Source organism: Polypterus senegalus, chromosome 1 (genome assembly GCF_016835505.1).
Source record: "Polypterus senegalus isolate Bchr_013 chromosome 1, ASM1683550v1, whole genome shotgun sequence".
Taxonomy (NCBI): Eukaryota; Metazoa; Chordata; class Cladistia; order Polypteriformes; family Polypteridae; genus Polypterus; species Polypterus senegalus.
Genome location: NC_053154.1, coordinates 332,349,049 through 332,356,412, shown reverse-complemented (window position 1 = coordinate 332,356,412; position 7,364 = coordinate 332,349,049). Strand labels below are relative to the sequence as shown.

General features: G+C 37.2%; 1 long non-coding RNA gene across 1 annotated transcript; it reads left to right on the top strand.

Moving 5' to 3' along the window:
• Window positions 1-238: 238 nt before the first annotated feature.
• On the top strand, window positions 239-6,267 carry LOC120519771. Its single transcript, XR_005631658.1, has 4 exons — window positions 239-446; window positions 612-677; window positions 5,303-5,486; window positions 5,955-6,267. It is a non-coding gene; the product is annotated as an uncharacterized LOC120519771 (long non-coding RNA).
• Window positions 6,268-7,364: the final 1,097 nt, after the last annotated feature.

The following is a 7,364-nucleotide window of genomic DNA, read 5'->3' as shown; positions in this document are numbered from 1 at the left end:
AAGCGGGCAATTCCATTGTTGTTTTTGTTTAAAAGGCATTGCCAACAGTTTACTGTACGTCAGTATTTCATATTTTTGTTGGATTATTTTTTTTTTTTTTACCCCTTGTATTAGGGCCTCGCTAGTGTGTGTGTGTGTGTGTGCGTGTGTGCCCTGCAGTGGGCTGGCGTCCTGCCCAGGGTTTGTTTCCTGCCTTGAGCCCTGTGTTGGCTGACCTTGTAGTTAGGATATAGCGGGTTGGATAATGGATGGATGGATGTATTAGGACCTTCCAAGTCAGATGAATAGCCATTACTGTGGAATTTCCATGTTGATGGTGTGACCATTTCATATTGTAACTATCATTTTTGTGTCTGTCTGTATTTAATGTTGTGTCCAGGGTTTCAAAGGACCATTTTGTGGTGTCTCTGTATTTCATCCTCGAGGCCCCCTTCAGTTTTAATGAGGTGTGTCTTAACTTTAGTCCTCTCTTCTTTCATTGTAGTATTTGTAGAGGGAGGATTATATCTGGTTGCTGGTTCCCATTTTTGTCACCTTCTACAATTTGTGTTGGATATTTGTGTTATGTTTCATTTATTATATTGGATTTTTTTTTTTTTTTTTAATTTCAGCATACTGTCCATAGTGGTTTTGAAGTTCCAGAAACGCCTACCTTTCGAAATCCAGATATTTTAAATGTATGTTTATAATGGTTTGCATAAATATTTTTGTAACTTTTTTTTTATTATTAACATCCATACAAAGTAATCAAATTTTTACAAAAAGAAAAATTGAGTTAAGAACAGATCGATCCCCACCCCTGAGAGAGAGAGCAAGCCAAACGTGTAAAATTTAAGGCTTGTAAAATACCTAAATTAACAAATTCTCTGTGCTTTATAAAATCATTTTAAAATATTACTGATTAGATCCTGCCATGTTCTGAAAAAGGTCTGCACAGATCCTCTAACTGAGTATTTGATTTTTTCCAATTTTAAATAATATAACACATCAGTTTCCCACTGACTTAAAGAGGAGAGTTTGGGTTCTTCCGGTTTATCAGAATAAGTCTGCGTGCCAACAGTGTAGTGAATGCAATCACAATTTGTTTGTCTTTCTCCACTTTAAGACCCTCTGGAAGACCCCCAAACACAGCTCTTAATGGGTTAGGAGGGATTGTGAGTCCAAGACTGTCTGAGAGGTAATTAAAATTTTTGTCCAGAATAATGTTAATTTGGTGCAGGCCCAGAACATGTGACCTAGTGAGGCTGGGGCTTGGTTGCAACGTTCGCAGGTTGGATCATGCCCTGGAAACATTTTGAGAGTTTTAGTCGAGACAGATGTGCTCGATATATCATTTTGAGTTGTATAATTGTATGCTTTGCGCATATGGAGCTTGAGTGAATTCTCTGCACTGCTACTTTCCACTCCTTTTCTGATATATTAATTGAGAGGTCATTTTCCCAGTGTCCTCTTGGATCTTTGAAAGGAAGGGATTGTAAAAGGATTTTATATATTGTAGAGATGGAGTCTAACTCCTTGAAATTGAGCAATAATTTTTCCAGCGTGGATGAGGGTGCAAGATGAGGAAAATCTGGAAGGTTCTGTTTAACAAAGTTCCTGATTTGAAGATAGTGAAAGAAATTTGTAGCTGGAATGTTAAATTTGGAATGTAATTGTTCATAGGATGCAAAGACGTTGTCTATATAAAGATCTCTAAGCAAGTTAATTCCAAATTTTTCCAGATATTAAAACTGCATATGTTTGTGAGGTTGAAAGAGGTGGTTCTCTTGCAGGGTGCCACAGAAGAAGCTTCTCCGTCTTAAAATGCTTTCTACATTGGTTCCAGATTCTAAGTGAGTGGAGCACAATTGGGTTATTAGTGTATTGCCGATAGCGTGTGTTTATTGGAGCACAGAGCAAGGAATACAAAGAAGTACTGCAGGATTTTACTTCTATTGCGGTCCATGCCTGTGTATGTTCTTCTATTTGTGTCCAGGTTCTTATCGACTGTATATTTGCCCCAGTAATAAAACTGGAAGTTAGGTAGAGCCATGCCGCCTTCTGCCTTTTGTCTTTGTAGGGTCGCTCTTTTGATGCGTGGATGTTTAGAATTCCAAATAAATGAGGTTATTGTTGAATCTAATTGCTTAAAGAACGATTTATTAATGTATATTGGTATGTTTTGAAATAAAAAGGAGCTTAGGAAGAATATTCATCTTAACAGTGTTAATTCTTCCAGCTAGTGTGAGATGAAGGGTTGACCATCTATGCAAGTCTTGTTTAATTTTTTCCATGCAGACGCGAAATTTTGTTGATAAAGAGCTTTATGTTTACTTGTGATGTTTACCCCGAGGTATTTAAACTGTTCTGCAATGATAAAAGGAAGGGTGTCTAATCTAATATTATATGCTTGAGAATTCACGGAAAGAGTACACTTTTATTCAGATTAATTCTGAGACCAGAGAGCTTTTGAAATTCTGTGAGTGCTGCTAAGACTGCAGGCACAGAATTTTCTGGGTCCGATATATACAGTACCATGTCATCTGCATATAATGAGATTTTCTGTTCCAGTCCTTCTCTGCTAATCCCCTTTATCTGATCAGTATTTCGACAATGTATTGCCAGTGGTTCAATGGCAATTGCAAACAGCAGTGGTGACAAAGGGCATCCTTGTCTTGTGCCACGTTCTAGTTTAAAGTAGTCTGAGCAAATGTTATTGATGCAAACTGAAGCTTCTGGGTTAGTATACAGTAATTTAATCCATGCACAAATGTTGGGCCAAACCCAAACTTCTCCAAAATAGTAAAAGGTATTTCCATTCAATCATGTCGAATGCTTTTTCTGCATCCAATGATAATAATATTTCTGGGGTGTTTGATTTAGTTGGTGAGTATATTACATTAAACAGGCGTCAAGATTTGAAGATAAGTGTCGGCCCCTAATAAATCCAGTTTGGTCTTGTGATATTACGAGGGAGCACTTTCTCCATCCTTCTAGCTATGATTTTAGAGAGTATTTTAACGTCGTTATTCAGAAGTGAAATTGGTCTGTATGATGCACATTGTAATAAGTCCTTATTTTGTTTTGGAAAGACAGTGATTAGTGCTTGGCGAAAGGTTTGTGGAAGAGATTGGTTATCTCTGGCTTCTGTAAATGTTGCTAATAGGAGGGGAGCTAGCTGAGCGGAGAATTTCTTGTAAAACTCTGCAGGGTAGCCATCAGGGCCTGCTGCTTTTCCACCTTGGAGTGACTTTATAGCATCCAGTAATTCTGATAATGACAGAGGTTTATCAAGTTCCTCCACACTAAAAGCGTCAATTTGTGGTATCTGTAATGTATCCAGAAATGCATTAGATTGTATATTGTCTTCTTTAAACTCAGTAGTATATAGGGATTTATAGTAGTCTCTAAAAGTGTACATTATATTTTTGTGTTCGATGATTTTATCTCCATTCGTGTTAGTAATTACGAGATTGCGTTGCACTTCTTGCTTGTGAATTTGTTGAGCTAAAAGCTTATTAGCTTTCTCTCCATGTTCATAATAATGATGTCTGGATTTGTAAATTAGTTGTTCAGTTTCTTTAGTTGTCAAGAGGTTTAATTCTGAATGTAGAGCCTGCCTCCTCTATGTAGAGTCTCGCTTGGTAGTCTGGCATGTTCTTCATCTATTTTAGTAATTTCGCTTTTTATCTCTGCTACTTTCTTGCTTCGGATTTATTTCTGTGGGAAAAGATATGAGATAATCTGTCCTCTTAAGAAGGCCTTAAGAGTTTCCCAGAGTATTCCTGCAGAGATCTCAGGGGATGTATTTGTCTCTAGAAAGAATTCATTTGTTTGGATATAAATTCAGTACAATTCTCGTCAGCTAATAGAAGCGGTTGAGCGCATCTGCGGGTGAGTGTATGGGGCTTAGTAATTTCAGCTCCAAGATCATCGGAGCATGGTCTGAAATAACAATAGCATCGTATTTACAAGATTTAATCTTAGGCAAGAAGTTATTATCTATAAAGAAGTAATCAATCCTTGAGTAGCAATGATGTACTGGTGAGTAGAAAGAATATGTTCTTGAATTTGGGTTTAAAACCTCCAGGGATCTGATAAGTTGTGATCAGTTATAAACTTTGTAATTATCTTTGCGGTGTTAGTTGCGTTCCCCTGTGGAGGAAGTCTTATCTAAAAGTGGATTTAGAACACAATTAAAGTCCCCAGCCATTATAAGTTTATGAGTGTTCAGATTGGGAATGGATGCAAATAAATTTTGTATAAATTCCTTATCATCAACATTAGGTGCATAAACATTTATCAAAATCATTTTACAGTTAGATAAGTCTCCCATGACCATCACATATCTCCCTTCAGGATCCAATACTACATCTGATGCTACAAATGGTACTGTTCTATGTATGAGAATTCCCACCCTCTAGTTTTCTTTGTAAAACTAGAATGGAACATTTGGCCAGTCCAGTCTTTTGCAGCCGGAACTGATCCTTACTTAGTAAGTGGGTCTCCTGTAAAAATACTATTTTAGCATTTAGACCTGTTAGGTGAGAAAGTACTTTCTTTCTCTTTAATTCGTGATTCAGGCCTTTAACATTCCAGCTTACGAAGTTAACTGTCCCATCATGGAGACACTGATTCTGAGTTTTTGATGTCATTTTATAGTCTTAACTGGAAGTGAAATAGTTTAGGTCTTAATTTCCTATTCCCCAAGAGTTGTTGCCATGCAGCTTATTATTACGTTGATAGTTATAATTATAAAGATTGAGAGATAGATTAGGTATAGATCAAGCCTGCTCTCTTTCTCTCCCCTTAACCCCCCACCCTCCCTCTTTGCCTCCCCAAGTGAGGCTAAAACCCACTTCACGCAGTCCCAGTCCTCTGACATACCCAGAGATAGTAAACATTAAACTCCTTTTAACAACGTGACTCTGCTCAGTTCTCTTTAGAATGACATGCCAGCGTGTTGAAGAATGTTACTTGAGAACTCCCGCACCAAGGGGTAAATGACATTTAAATTTCCTTTAATAACTTTTATTCACTTCTGCGGTAATGTGGCAAATAAACTTAGCCGTATTGTAAATCAAAGACAAATAGTCAAAATGTTTACCAATATAAACTTTGTGCTTCTTTTTGAAATCACTGAAGTAACTGCTCACATCGGACTGAGCGAGCAAACGCCCTTCTAAATGAAGGCCAAGAACCAAACAAAAAATTAGAAGGTACAGAAATAATGGACAGCCAGGACAGGGTCATTTATTGTGCTTATTCTTTTGGTTTTTTTTTTAACATTTCCTTAGGTAAATATTATTTTCTCTGTTTTCAGGTTTAGACTTTATTGAGCCATTAATGAGAAGACAGAGTAAAGACTTGGCACTACATCTTAAATGAAAAAAAATGTCTTGCTATTCTGCTCCACAGCACTGCGTTCTGCAGGTTTCAGGTCTTTACTTTTAGAAGAAACGTCAGCCTCCCTTCTTCAACATCCAGCACATGGCACTGATGAGCAGGTACAGACACATCACTTTATAAACTTCCATAAGAAAGATGAATTACATTTGTTGATGCTGGCTTACAATGCCTATGGTATAGTGAATAAAATGTATAAAAAGACTTCATGCTTGTCACAGATGCCGACTGTTAATCATTAAGCAGTAGAAGTCAAAGCCCAAAAGACTAAAAGCCTGTTTTAGATCTTCTGACAAACTGGAGTGCTAGTACAACTCTTAAAGGCCTTAAAACATTTGAAATGCATTACGTGCTGTGTTCATAATAGTGTATGGTAAGAAACATTGAAGACTTGAAGAATCTGTGATCGAAAGCAGTGATGTTAATAATGTATAACAAATTAAATATACTGTACATTATTTTTTACTTTCCTTACATTTTTTGTAAATGTGGAGGAAAAGGCTATAAGCTTTATGATGACCATTTAAAGAATTTTCTCTGTTTCTTTTTTTTAATAAAACGTATTACAGCAACACAGAATCCTTCAGCATCTTACCGAGGCAGAGAAGTGGTGTGCTGAGAACATTTCTGTGTTCAGGGTGCACATCTCACTCCCTTCATTACTGTCAATGGACAAAGACGACATTGAGGAGGCCCTTCAAAAATTTGATTTGCTATCTGAATTTCCAGAAGAAGAGGAGAGGGAATATGTCCTTAGACTCTTCATCATCCTTTATTTCACATATGGAAGACATGCATCCGTTTTTAGATAACGTGAGAGGAAAAAGGAAAATGACTGTGTTGTCAGAAAATGTAACAAACATACATGTCCCTCATTGTTCAGTTACAACCTACAATTCTTGTTCTTTATTTTATATATTCTTTACCTTTTTGTAATAAATGTTGCAAACCAACTTCATCTTTACAGTCCATTGTCTCAGATCTGCACTTCTTAGTGTTATGTATTAAAATAATGTTTTATAAAGCGGGGCAAAGCAATTTTTATTTTTAAAGCACATTTACAACAGCAGCCAGAACTGAACCAAAGTGCTGTACAAGAAAGGGTAAAGAAGCAGTTCAAATATACTGTACGTACACATCACAAAACTGCAAGAATAACCAACCATTACATAAAAGATAAACCTAAAATACACATACATACATATTAATAATCATGAATATACGTGAGCCAACATATACAAACATTGTCAACCTCTTGCAGGGTCAAATGGCGGCAAGAAGAAATAAGACTTTAATGATGACTTAAAAATGGCCTGTGCTGGAGCAGACCTAACATAATAAGGTGAGCCATTCCAGAGAAAAGCAGCAGCCACAGCAAACATCCGATTCCTCCTTTGTTTCAACCTCAGCCTTGGCACAACTAAGAGCCTCTGGCTAGTAGACCGCAGGGCTCTTGTTGGCACATACAAGTGAAGAGGTTCCAAGAGGCAAGATGGGGCTGATCCACTCAAACATTTGAAAACAAGAAATAGAATTTTAAAATCAATTCTGAAATGGACCAGAAGCCAATGAAGCGAGGTCAGTATTGGTGAAATATGGCCACACTTACGAGAGCCTTCAATAAGCAAAGAGCAAAGTTGTGGAATAGTTGTAAGTGTCGTAACAAGGCCTGACCAACACCTACATACGAAGAACTGCAATAGTCCAAATGAGATGTTGTAAAAGCTTGGATGGCCTTTTCAAGATCACTGAAAGAAAGAAAAGCCTTCACCTTAAAGTCTCAGCTGGAAAAAGCTTCATTTAACTTCACAATTTATCTGTTTGTCGAGTCAGAATAAGCTGCCGCAGATCACACCTGGGCTAACTGAAGCTTTATGATACATACTGTATATGGCAAGGGGTCCAAGAGCAACATCAGAGACACTCAAACTTTCTTAACTTTTGGACACCATGATCACAGTTTTATTATCATTTAGGTT